Below are 13,714 nucleotides of genomic sequence, written 5' to 3'. Positions count from 1 at the left end.
CTTGTCATGATGTCTTCATAGACAATCTTTTTTGTTGTTGAAATATTTGCTTTCATTCATCTTCTGCGGTTTACTTATGGAGTCTATGCATGGAAGGGGAGATTATTAAGTGGTCAGAGTGGATTTCTATTAAACACTGACCTACTTCAATAGTCTGACTATAAACACTATGAAACAAAGTCTTTGGAAAGGTCCTACTTATGTTATCTGTAAAGGATAACATGGTATCTTAGTCTGTTTTTTTACTACTATAACAGACTGGGTAATTGATAAAGAAAAAAGTTATTTCTCACACGCTAGAGGCTGACAAGTCCGAGAGCATGGAACTGGTATCTGGTGAGGGCCTTTGTGTTGTATCCTCCCATAATGGAAGGCAGAAGGACAAGAGACTGCATGTAAGATAGAGGCACCAAGGTCTGGACTAGGTTCATAACAACATACTCTCATGATAACTAATCCTTTTCCACAATAATGACCTCAATCAGCCTTTATGAGCCCTCATTACGCAATAGCCCTTTATTAGCTCCACATCCCAACGCTGTTGCATTGGGTATCCAGTTTTCAATACATAAACTGTTGCTGGACACATTCAAATCATAGCACATGGTAATGAATCAGTCCATGCATTTATATCCATTTACTATTTGTTTGAATTAGTTCACTAAACAGGCTTACGCGGATGTAAGGAGAGAATTTGAGTAGTGCGTGTATTGGCATTAGAAAGGTAAGTTAGTGCAGGTGTTCACACTGGGAAGAGTTAGTGCAGGTGCTAGCATTGGCTTTGGAAAGGCTGAGCCTGCTGCAAAAAAGAACATGTAAATTAGAGTTGGGATACTATCTAGGCTGGGGATGGGGGGTGCTGCTGTAACAAATCACCACAAACCAGGTGGCTTAAAACAGTAGAAATTTGTTCTCTCACCATTCGGTGGCAGGGTTTCATTCTGTTTTCTGAAGAGCTGTATTCTCTTCTGAAGGCTCTAGGGGAGCATCCTTCCTTGCCTTTTCTAGCTTCCTGGTGGCTCCAGGAGTTCCTTCGTTTCCATGGCTTCATAACCTCAATCTCTGCCTTCATCTTCACACAGGCTTCTCTTTTTCTTTCTGTGTGTCTCACTGTGTCTCTTATAAAAGACACTTATCATTGAGTTTTGGACCCACCAAATAATTCAGGATGGACTCAGCTCAGTATATTTAATGTAGTTATCACATCTGCAAAGATCCGTTTCCTAACTAAGGTCACATTTACATGTTCCAAAGATTAGTACATAGACATATCTTTTTGGAGGTTGCCATTCAACCCACTACAAAGAATAAAGTTATATTATCCAGCCCAGGTAAAGGCTTTAGGTGACCAAGAGTTTGACTTAAACCTCATGAAACACATGCGTCAGAACAACCCAGCTAAGCCACTCCTGACCCTCAAAAACTGTATGAGATAATAAATGTTGTTTTAAGCTACAAAATGTTGGGGTGATTTGTTATGCAGCAATAGACAACTAATACTGTTTTCATATTAATGAAAAAGGCAGTTTTGAATGGTTAATACATACAAACATAACAAGATAACTAGATTTTAAGTGAGTGGCATGTAAAAAAAGTAAAGAGAAGAAAAATATGATGTTCAGTTGTATTGGTAGGGCATGCTTTGCAGAAGGAAAGAATTGAGCCAGGTAGGATTTACACAGATCTTCTAAAATGTGTGCATAAATCAATCCACACCAGATAGATGTGATTTTTATGTATGCCTTGTGGACCAGTCTCATTACTTTATTGTTGAGGCACAGTAATCTATGCAATCCTTCATGAATTCCCTCAGTTAATTAGTTTCCTGGAATATTGCTGGGTGGCATATTCAGCTCTTGCTACTTTGCAACACCTTTGGAAATCTGTGAATTACAGGACGTACAGTTTTGCTGGAAAGTTATGCCAAGAGGCTTAATTCACAGAAAATATATAACATGTGCAATCCAGTATTAAGTACATAGATTGCAAATAGCTACACAGAAATCTACAGGAACCATAGCAGCAACACCTATTCACTTCTCTTAGGGCACTTACTGCTTTGTTCCTTTTCCTGCATGGATACCGGGTACTTTAGGGTTCATACTTTTGTGGAATGTTACTACCTATGTAGAATGTTAGAAGAAGCTGGAATTTTCCTGTTAGCTTTTCTTTAATGAAAATGCCACCTTTCTTCACAAACTAAGCTAATGCTGCTTCTGCCTCCCAGTTAACATCAACCTGTGATCTCATCTCAGTTTGGAAAACCCACTCAACTCTAACAGTAGACTGTCTGTTGTGCTTTATACCCAAGCATGGGAAATCACTAGGAATTTCCATACTTCGGCAGTGATTCAGAAAGAAGACGGGGTAGGGGCAGGTAAAATGTAAAACTAATCCCTTTCATTGAAAATAGCCATTTTGTTTTTATTCATTCTAAAGTTTGCTCTCTTAGATTAGATCCTCTAGTAACAGTTCTTCTTCTCCCAGTGCTGCTCTCTTAGACTTGTAGCAAAATATTAAACCTTTGTGCAGGTGCTTCTCAACTTACAATGAGATTATATCCCAACAAACTCATCCTACGTTAAAAATTTTGTAAGGTTAAAATGCACTTAACACATCTAACCTACCAAATGTCATAGCCTAGCCTAACCTTAAACGTGCTCAGAACAGCACTACACTTAGGCTACACTTAGCCTACACTTGGGCAAAATCTTCTCACATGAAGTCTATTTTATGATAAAGTACTGAATATCTTATGTAATTTATTAATACTGTACTGAACGTGAAAAACAAAATGGTTGTATGTGTACTAAAATATGGTTTCTACTGAATGTGTATTGCTTTCACATCACCTTGAAGTAAAAAAATTTGTAAGTGAAACAATTGTAAGTCAGGGACCATTTGGGTGGGATTTGTAGGTAAAACCCACAGTGCTTTCAAAACTTATGTTAGAAGAAATTCATGGGAAGGTTTCAGGGTCTATCAGCAAAACTCTATATAAAAGGATTTTTCTAAATGGTCATTTAGAATAGTTGAGGTGTGCATTGTCCATGAGATGGATGACATCATTAAACAGGGTAACTAATGTAAATATTTTAAGCAAATCCTGTAAAAAGTGAGAAATATAGTTTTGTAAATTTTCAAAAGAATTTTTCCAATTTTTTGGAATTCTTCCATTTTGGTGGTGAAAGTCTGAATGAGGCATGAGTGTGCTGACTTATCATCACTGATGTTCAGTTCATTGGTGGGTCATCTATTTAGTCTGTGTGACACTTCGCTTCCCTACATGTGTTGCCTTATAAGAGAGGGAGAGGAAGAGGGAGAAGGAGAAGAAGGGAGAAGGAGAAGGAGGAAGAAGGAGAAGGAACACTTTAGAAGTTATGCAAGGAAAAGTACATTGATGGGAAGATTTTGCAGTATTTTAAAATAGATATCCTACTAAGCAGTACAATTCTCCACAAACTTAGTTCCACTAGAAGTCATAAAGGCAATTCAGTAAATGCTTTCTCACTTTCATAGTCATTATGCTATTTACTGGCACTTAAGAATCAGTCTCATCATTGTTGAGGAAAAACAAGAGGTTCGTTTGACATGCTGGAAAATCTTTTTGACTCTTTACAGTTCTTCCAATTTCAACATAAAAAGGCAGAGGAAAAAAGCAGCACCTTGTTACAATTAGGAAGGATGGCTCTTCTGCTTTGTCTTTCCAGCGTCATGCCCAGGCACTCAAAACCTTTAATCTCACTTTTCTACTGTATGATAGACGGCATTTCAATGCCGTCACTCAGAGAGTTGTCCAGGAAATAGTTACTTAGCAGAGGGAAAAATCAGCTAATTGATTATGGAGGCATAAAAATTTCTGTTTAGCAAAAATGATTGTTTGGCCTCTGCATTTGTGTGGCTGTTTTGAACTTGACTCACTGCTTTGTAGCTGGAGCTTGTCATCCTGGCTCCTGGCCAGGGCATTCATTACCTCTATTAAGGATCTTGTGTACATCCTGGGAAATACTAATGCCTCAGCTTCTTTGTGTGCCTTTGTTTGTTCTTAAGGCAGCATTCAGTAAAGAATAATTTATAGGAGGTGAAGAGAGAAAAAGTTCTTTCCACATCAATCAGAAAATGAAATTAGTATACTGTGGGAGAAAAAAATATGATACAGCTCTAATATGTGTTCTTGACAATTGGTCTTTTCTTTTCATGAAGTGTTTTGGGTCTGCCATGCATTTTCCATTTTTCATTTGCTAGTCTTTCATTTCTTTCATCTATATACTCCCTTGGCCAAAAATTCCTTCTTTTTCATCACCCATCTTCTGTCTTCCAGTGAAATAGCATTTTACCAAGATCTCTTTTTTTTTTTTTTTTCATTTTAACAAGGCTTTGTCAAAAAATTTAAGCTCTAGACCTGGCCTGGCTCAACAGTACAATCAAGAGAGACCTCCTAGATTAGAAGCTCTATTTTTCAAACCTAGTATAGGATTTCACCTAGGCTGATTGTGACATGCACAGTGATAGCTTCTGTTTATATATACCTATCAAATTATGTGCAATTGCAATGACTAAATTAGGTATCCTGTGTGCAAAAACACAGGCTTCAATTTTGATGTCATGTCAACAAGAAAAGGCCAAATGATATTTTAGGTCACTAAAATAGTTTCTTCGATAGATATTATTAGAACACATGACAAAAATTATCCCTGTCCTAGCAACTTCATCTGTGCCAAAGAGATTGAGGAATGTTTCAGACTTTATAAATTGTTTTCTAAATTCAACGGAAAGTCAGAAAAAATCAAAATAAGATTAAAATAATCTCAGATTGTTAAAGTGTTCTATTACTGGTTGAAGCCTTTTACACATGATATTTTGCATGAGCTTTAATTAACATGTTCTGTATATCCTTTGTCCTGACATGACTCAGTAATTAACATATTTTCTGTGTAATATATTTTGGTTGACCACAATATGGAAGATATATATTGTGAATTTTCATATTTTGGGTTTCACAATTTGTAATCTCCAAGTTTTCTGAAAAACCAAGAAACCTCTGCTCAATCTCTGTAGCTTTGCATAGTTGCTACTAAATATAAATAAAATAAAAATTAAAATAGCAAATTTGTATATTTCTCCTTTTGATTTCATTTTCTAGAGGGCTGGAGTCATTTCCCTTATATTTTCTCTATAGCTCATTGTGGACAATGAATAAATATATGAAGTAAATTATCAATAATTGCATGCAGTTCTATTTCCATCTGTTTCTTTGCCCTAGAAGGGTAAGATAAATTTATTGGCCACATTGTTTATTACCTGTTCAACACAAAGAGGAGTTGTAGAATAATTGTTTCTTTTTATTCAGCCTTCCTCCTTGAGGGTCTATATCCTTTTTATGGGTGATAAGCTGATAATTTCGAGCTTCTGTTTTTACCTCTTGTTTTTCACACTCCTTCAACAATTCATTGTGTAAACCAAACTCTCAGTAGTTGAGTTGGGAAAGGTTTGTATGTGCGTGTCTCCATCATAGATGTTTTCTTTGCTCTAGAATGCACATATTTCCCTATGAGAAACTGAGAGGACAGCTAGCTTTATGTGCTTCTGAAAGCCTGGCATTGTGAGTTTCTTTTGTACATAATAACTGCAGGTGCTTTCTGGCGGAGAAATGATCCTGTGATCTGATAGCCAGTTTTCACATTCTGTGATCATGGCCAGTTCACAGAATACAACAAAGGTGGAAGATTGTTGTCTTCCCCTGGGTTGCCTGAAGTTACAGTGCTGATCTTTTAACCCTTAATTCCAGTAAGTTTGATTGCTCAAGGAACCCCAGTGTGCATATTTGGAGCTGGTGTGGCATTTTGCTGTGGAATTGATGGTCAATATCCTAACATGCACATAGTTTTTAGAAGGCATATAGAGTCTTTTACGTAATTGTCTTGCATTTTAAATAGTTAAATGCAGCCAATGTCTAGGATAAACTACCTTGAGTTGTTTAATGAAATTTCTTAGGCCTGATGATGTATTTTGACAAATGATTACTGTGATTAGAGTATCACTGCTTTCCTCCTTATGAAGTAGAACATTGTCCACCCTAAGACTGCAGAGTCACAAGAGAAATGCAGTCAGTCTTCATTGAAATAAAGCCAGCACATGAATTCGGATTTTTCAAAAATGAAATTATTATAATAAAGGATTTTAAAATAAGTAATGCAACATGGTATTAAAAATGGCTAATCTTGCTTCATTACTAATCTTGTGCCACATTAAAATAAATTGGTTTTACTAAGTATTTTAATTGTTTCCTCTTCTGATTTTCATTTCCTTACTCATCATCAGAATCTCTCATCAGCCAGAGTTTAAAATATTCTCTGTCCTTGTTCATCCCATGGAAACTGATCAGGTATTTAAACTATGAATTCGTTTCTCCATAATAACCACACTTGATTCTACTTGCAAATCATTTAATTTAAGACCGTGTTAATTTTTGCATCACTAAATGCTGCCTCGTTCTCAATTCCTGCTTTGTTTCTCGAAAGGTGACTTGGTTGATGCAGTTAATTGCCTTTTAACCACTAGAGGGAAACATACCAATCTACTATGAGCAATGCAGTGTTTTCAAATGGTAAATATCCTGAAGCTATAGGTTCTGCAGTTGTTGTCTGTGATCTTTTCCCTCTGAATATTGACAACATTATAATGAAGAATCAGCAAAGGGTATATATTGATAAAAAATTTAGCGAAGATATTTTCCTTTTTATTAAATAGTTGGAACCTATTTCTTGCTGTAGTAAATTCATTTTCTAAGTGAATAAATATCCCCAGGTCACTAAGGATATGCTTCTATAATGCAAGAATTCCTTTGCACACTAATTCTGGAAAGGAATGTTCTTTAAATGTCGATGTACTGTATTCACACAAAACATATTGAGTGAGTAAGCAGGCATTTACTGAATGTTGCTTCATTATTAGAGAGAAAAATATCTTTTGGACAGATCAGATTCTGTTTGCATCCTAGATTAGTGATGTAAGAGCATTCTACAGATTGTTCTTAGTATTGTTCTGGCTCAACCATACTTTCATTATTAAGTTTATTATTGTTTGAAACAGGGCCTCCCTGTTTCACCCAGACTGGAGTGCAGCAGTGTGATCATGGCTCACTGCAGCCTCTACCTCCTGGGCTCAAGGGATCCTCCCGCCTCAGCCTCTTGAGTAGCTAGCAATACAGGCCCAAGCCTGGCTAATTTTTAAATTTTTTTGTAGAGGTGGTTTCGCTATGTCACCCAGGCTGGTCGGGAACTCCTGGGCTCAAGCAATCTTCCCACCTTAGCCTCACAAAGTGCTTAGATTACAGGTGCGAGCCACCACACCTGGCTAAGTATATTATTTAAAAAAAAAATTATCGGCTGGCCAGGCATGGTGGCTCAAGTCTGTAATCCCAGCACTTTGGGAGGCCAAGGCGGGGAAAATACTTGAGGTCTGGAGTTCAAGACCAGCCTGACCAATATATTGAAGCCCCTTCTCTACTAAAAATACAAAACTTACCCAAGTGTGGTGGCAGGCACCTGTAATCCCAGCTACTCAGGAGGCTGAGGCAGGAGAATCGCTTGAACCCGGGAGGCGGAGGTTGCAGTGAGCCGAGATTGTGCCACTACAGTCTAGCTTGGGAGACAGAGTTAGATTCCATCTCAAAAAAAAAAAAAATTCTATACTTAGTTTATTATCTATACCCAAGGATACTTGATATGAACCCAGTTGTAGCAGTTATGCAACACCATCTCTTTTTCTAAAAGCTTTATGGAAATTTGAAGCAGGAATTTTAAAGAATCAAGCACAATGTTGAAGGCTAAGGCTCATGATATCAATGCTAGAGAATAGATTTCAGGGAACTGGCTAAAAACACAAAGGTAATTCTGGAGCAATTAATGGCTATAAAAAGTGAAGATATGGCCGGGCGCGGTGGCTCACACCTGTAATCCCAGCACTTTGGGAGGCCAAGGGGGGCAGATCACAAGGTCAGGAGATCGAGATCATCCTGGCTAACATGATGAAACCCCGTCTCTACTAAAAATACAAAAAATTAGCTGGGCGTGGTGGTGGGCGCCTGTAGTTCTAGCTACTCGGGAGGCTGAGGCAGGAGAATGGCGTCAACCCAGAAGGCAGAGGTTGCAGTGAGCCAAGATCACACCACTGCACTCCAGCCTAGGCGACAGAGAGAGACTCCATCTCAAACAAACAAACAAACAAAAAAGTGAAGATACAGAAGCAGGTCACAGCATTTAGGGAAACTCTGGACATAAGGAATATTTGAATATTGTAAGTGGTATTCATAAATACTCTAAAAACAGTGTTTTTAATGCATGTTGCAAAATGTTTTGTTTTACTTTTTTAACGTGCAGAAAAAATACAAGATGCTGATGTACTTTTTATTTAGGCTCAGATGGTTTCCATATCAATGCCCCTAGCAAAATAGTCAGACAACCTAATAGAGTGTAGTGTAGTAGGAACACAATATTTTGTCTACTCTTTGCTTTGTCTTGCCCAGTTTCCAGGAAAGTCCACCCTCCCATTTAACATAGTTGCAGGTAAATGTCTTTTTTAACAAATTATTTCTGCTCATTTGGCCACAATTAATTTGTACAGGCTTTGGCAATTTGCCCAAGATAGACATGGATGCATCACTGAAGTTCTCCCCTTGGTAATCTTGAGATGGCAACCAAGATAGAGAGAGAATGGAGCAGAGATGCAGAAGAAAAAGGGAACTCTGGTGGTATTGGAAATACTGCTGGCCAGGACCAGCCTTGTTCTTGATGCATAAGACCTGATGTCCATAACCAAATTTGCATTCTCATTTAAGCTTGTTTTGGTTGAATTTAACTTATTTGTGATTTAAAAAAAACAAAACTAATCTTGGTAGGAAGTTAATTTCCACTGAAAAACTCTGCTGTAGATCTAGACAAAGGGAATTTTCATAGGCAACTATCTTTCTTGTTTAAAAACAGAATGCAGGTTTCTGTTGAAAAGCATCATGGTTACATTTTATATGTAGCTAAAGTTTCTCCAGTTCAACAGAGGTTAATTCCATGTCTCTGAGTATCTAGAGATGAAAGGGACTGAGAATTCTCCATGGAAGAGAAATGTGTGCATCACCGTGTAAAGTTGATCTCTCCAGAAATTATTTTACCTCCTCTCACTTCTCCTATAACCTCGTCAACTTTGGCACTAAAAGTGGAACACGGAATCATAGACTGTTACATATGGAAAGACTTTTATCAACTTATCTATCCCCTTTTTCATTCAACCATTATTCCTCTAGCCCCTACTCTGTGGCAGAACCTGCTCTGGAACTGGAGATGCAAATAATTTTTTTTTTTCTTCCTGAGACCTGAAAGAGGCATTTGGGAGTTAGCTAGGTTAAGAGTTGGATGAGAAATCTTCCAGATGTGTATTCAACCCATTAAGAAGACCACAGTTTGTGACCATATGGTTTTGGTCCTTCAAACCATGGAATCAGCATTATTTTAAACTGCATCAGGTTCATTGTATTTTTGATTTGCCTGTAGTATTTTCATATGATAGCATTAAAAAATTAGAGAGCTGGTCTAATGCATATAGTTTAGTCAAGAAAGTCCAGTATGGGGTTCCTGTTTCTTTGAACTTCCAAGTAGGGTTACAATCACGCTTTTTATAATAAATTTTTAATTATTGTGGATATATAATATCTGTAAACATTTATGGAGTATATATGATATTTTGATACTGGCATAAAATGTGTAGTGATCAAATCAGGATAATTGGGATATCCATCACCTCAAGCATTTATCATTTATTTGTGTTAGCAACATTTCAATTCCACTCTTTTGGTTATTTTGAAATATGCAATAAATTAGTGTTAACAATAGTTGCTTTATTGTACTACTGAGCGCTAGATCTTATTCCTTCCATCTAGCTGTAGTTTTATGTCCATTAACTATCCCTTCTTATCACTCCCCACCCCCCGACTATTTTTCCCAGCCTCTAGTAGTCATCATTCTACCGTCTATCTCAAAGAGTTTAATCTTTTTTTTAAATTTTAAGCTCCCACATACAAATGAGAATGTGTGAAATTTGTCTTTTTGGGCCTGAGTAATTTCACTTAACAAAATGGCCTCTAGTTCCATCTACGTTATTGCAAATGGCATGGGTTAATTCTTTTTTATGACTGAATAATATGCCTCTATGTATCACATTTTCTTGGTCCACTCATGCATTGATGAACACTTAGGTTGATTCCATATCTTGGCTGTTGTGAATAGTGCTGCAATAAACTTGTCAATCATACTTTTTCTTCTCTAAGGGGCACTAGTTAATAGGTATGACTCTTCACCATTTCTTTCTAATCTTTTGTAATTTACTTAAAATCATTTGATCATTTTTTATTATATTTTGTGTATAATGCAATCCTCATTTCTAGTTTACTCATTTATTTATTTTTTTTCCAGTATGCCAAACCCCTGAAATAACTTTAAGACCAGATATACCTTTTTTAAAAAGATTGGGTTAGAAAAAAAGAGACATTTTCTCTTTCAAAGTTGAAAATTATTTCTTTGAATTTGTAATAATTACCTGTATCAGTAACATTGCAGAAATGTCTTTATAATTTTTCCTAGTGCATTGTTACACAGTAGAACTGTATTCAATGATGTCAATATTCTGTACTGTCCAATACAGTAGCTACATGTGGTTATTGAGTACTTCAAATGTGACTATGAATGAAGTACTGAATTTTTACTTTTATTTAACTTTAATTAATTCAAAATTTAAATAGCTACATGTGGCTAGTAGCTATTATAAAGAAAAACATAGACCTAGGGTCTATGTTCGTTTTAAAAATACTCCATGTATGTTTACAAATGGTATAATTGTTGGATATAGGATTGCATATATATTCACTAGATCAAGTTTGCTAACAGTGTGATTCAAAACTTCTATAGCCTTATAAATTTATCTTTTGCTTAGCCTATCAATTACCTGGCGGATTTGAATTTTAAAATATTCTATGTTGTGATTTTCCTATTTCCTCTTGTAATTATGCCAATTTTTTACTTATACATTTTTCAGTTGTGTTATTAATACATCCACATTCTGATGTTTATTTATCTAAGGAATTCAAATTTTATCATTACATATTAATCTTCTTTGAAATTAATAATTACTTTTAAATGCTTTCTAAAAGCATTAAGCATATTTTGGGGGTTCCTTTTTAAATCTACTTTCTTTTAGGGCAGGCCTGGTGGTGACAAAGTCACTCAGTGTTTGCTTGTCTGTAAAGTATTTTATTTCTCCTTCACTTATGAAGCTTAGTTTGGCTGGATAGGAAATTCTGGGTTGAAAATTCTTTTCTTTAAGAATGTTGAATATCGGCCCCCACTCTCTTCTGGCTTGTAGAGTTTCTGCCGAGAGATCAGCTGTTAGCCTGATGGGCTTCCCTTTGTGGGTAACCCGACCTTTCTCTCTGGCTGCCCTTAATATTTTTTCCTTCATTTCAACTTTGGTGAATCTGACAATTATGTGTCTTGGAGTTGCTCTTCTCGAGGAGTATCTTTGTGGCGTTCTCTGTATTTCCTGAATCTGAATGTTGGCCTGCCTTGCTAGATTGGGGAAGTTCTCCTGGATAATATCTTGCAGAGTGTTTTCCAACTTGGTTCCATTCTCCCCGTCATTTTCAGGTACACCAATCAGACGTAGGTTTGGTCGTTTCACGTAGTCCCAAATTTCTTGGAGGCTTTGTTCATTTCTTTTTATTCTTTTTTCTCTAGACTTCCCTTCTCGCTTCATTTCATTCATTTCATCTTCCATCTGCGATACCCTTTCTTCCAGTTGATCGCATCTGCTACTGAGGCTTCTGCAATCTTCACGTAGTTCTCGAAACTTGGCTTTCAGCTCTTCCATCTCCTTTAAGCCCTTCTCTCCATTGGTTATTCTAGTTATCCATTCTTCTAATTTTTTTTCAAAGTTTTTAACTTCTTTGCTATTGTTTTGAATTTCCTCCTGTAGCTCAGAGTAGTTTGATCGTCTGAAGCCTTCTTCTCTCAACTCGTCAAAGTCATCCTCCATCCAGCTTTGTTCTGTTGCTGGTGAGGAACTGCGTTCCTTTGGAGGAGGAGAGGTGCTCTGCTTTTTAGAGTTCCCAGTTTTTCTGCTCTGTTTTTTCCCCATCTTTGCGGTTTTATCTACTTTTGGGCTTTGATGATGGTGATGTACAGATGGGTTTTTGGTGTGGATGTCCTTTCTGTTTGTTAGTTTTCCTTCTACCAGACAGGACCCTCAGTTGCAGGTCTGTTGGAGTTTACTAGAGGTCCACTCCAGACCCTCTTTGGCTGGGTGTCAGCAGCGGTGGCTGCAGAACAGCGGATTTTCGTGAGACCACCAATTCAGCTGTCTGATAGTTCCTCTGGAAGTTTTGTCTCAGAGGAGTACCTGGCCCAGTGAGGTGTCAGTCTTTCCCTTCTGGGGGGGTGCCTCCCAGTTAGGCTGCTCAGGGGTGAGGGACCCACTTTAGGAGGCAGTCTGTCCGTTCTCAGATCTCCAGCTGCGTGCTGGGAGAACCACTACTCTCTTCAAAGCTGTCAGTCAGACAGGGACGTTTAAGTCTCTGGAGATTCCTGCTGACTTTTTGTTTGTCTGTGCCCTGCCCCCAGAGGTGGAGCCTACAGAGGCAGACAGGCCTCCTTGAGCTGTGGTGGGCTCCACCCAGTTCGAGCTTCCTAAACAAATGGAAGAACATTCCATGCTCATGGGTTGGAAGAATCAATATCGTGAAAATGGCCATACTGCCCAAAGTAATTTATAGATTCAATGCCATCCCCATCGAGCTACCAATGACTTTCTTCACAGAATTGGAAAAAACTACTTTAAAGTTCATATGGAACCAAAAAAGAGCCCGCATTGCCAAGTCAATCCTAAGCCAAAAGAACAAAGCTGGAGGCATCACGCTACCTGACTTCAAACTATACTACAAGGCTACAGTAACCAAAACAGCATGGTACTGGTACCACAACAGAGATATAGATGAATGGAACAGAACAGAGCCCTCAGAAATGATGCCGCATATCTACAACTATTTGATCTTTGACAAACCTGACAAAAACAAGAAATGGGGAAAGGATTCCCTATTTAATAAATGGTGCTGGGAAAACTGGCTAGCCATATGTAGAAAGCTGAAACTGGATCCCTTCCTTACACCTTATACAAAAATTAATTCAAGATGGATTAAAGACTTAAATGTTAGACCTAAAACCATTAAAATCCTACAAGAAAACCTAGGCAATACCATTCAGGCCATAGGCGTGGGCAAGGACTTCATGTCTAAAACACCAAAAGCAATGGCAACAAAAGCCAAAATTGACAAATGGGATCTCATTAAACTAAAGAGCTTCTGCACAGCAAAAGAAACTACCATCAGAGTGAGCAGGCAACCTACAGAATGGGAGAAAATTTTTGCAACCTACTCATCTGACAAAGGGCTAATATCCAGAATCTACAATGAACTCAAACAAATTTACAAGAAAAAAACAAACAACCCCATCAAAAAGTGGGCAAAGGACATGAACAGACACTTCTCAAAAGAAGACATTTATGCAGCCAGAAAACACATGAAGAAATGCTCATCATCACTGGCCATCAGAGAAATGCAAATCAAAACCACAGTGAGATACCATCTCACACCAGTTAGAATGGCCATCATTAAAAA

This window comes from Hylobates moloch, unplaced genomic scaffold (assembly GCF_009828535.3).
Source record: "Hylobates moloch isolate HMO894 unplaced genomic scaffold, HMol_V3 SCAFFOLD_2, whole genome shotgun sequence".
Classification (NCBI taxonomy): domain Eukaryota; kingdom Metazoa; phylum Chordata; class Mammalia; order Primates; family Hylobatidae; genus Hylobates; species Hylobates moloch.
Note: the sequence above shows the minus strand (reverse complement) of the source record.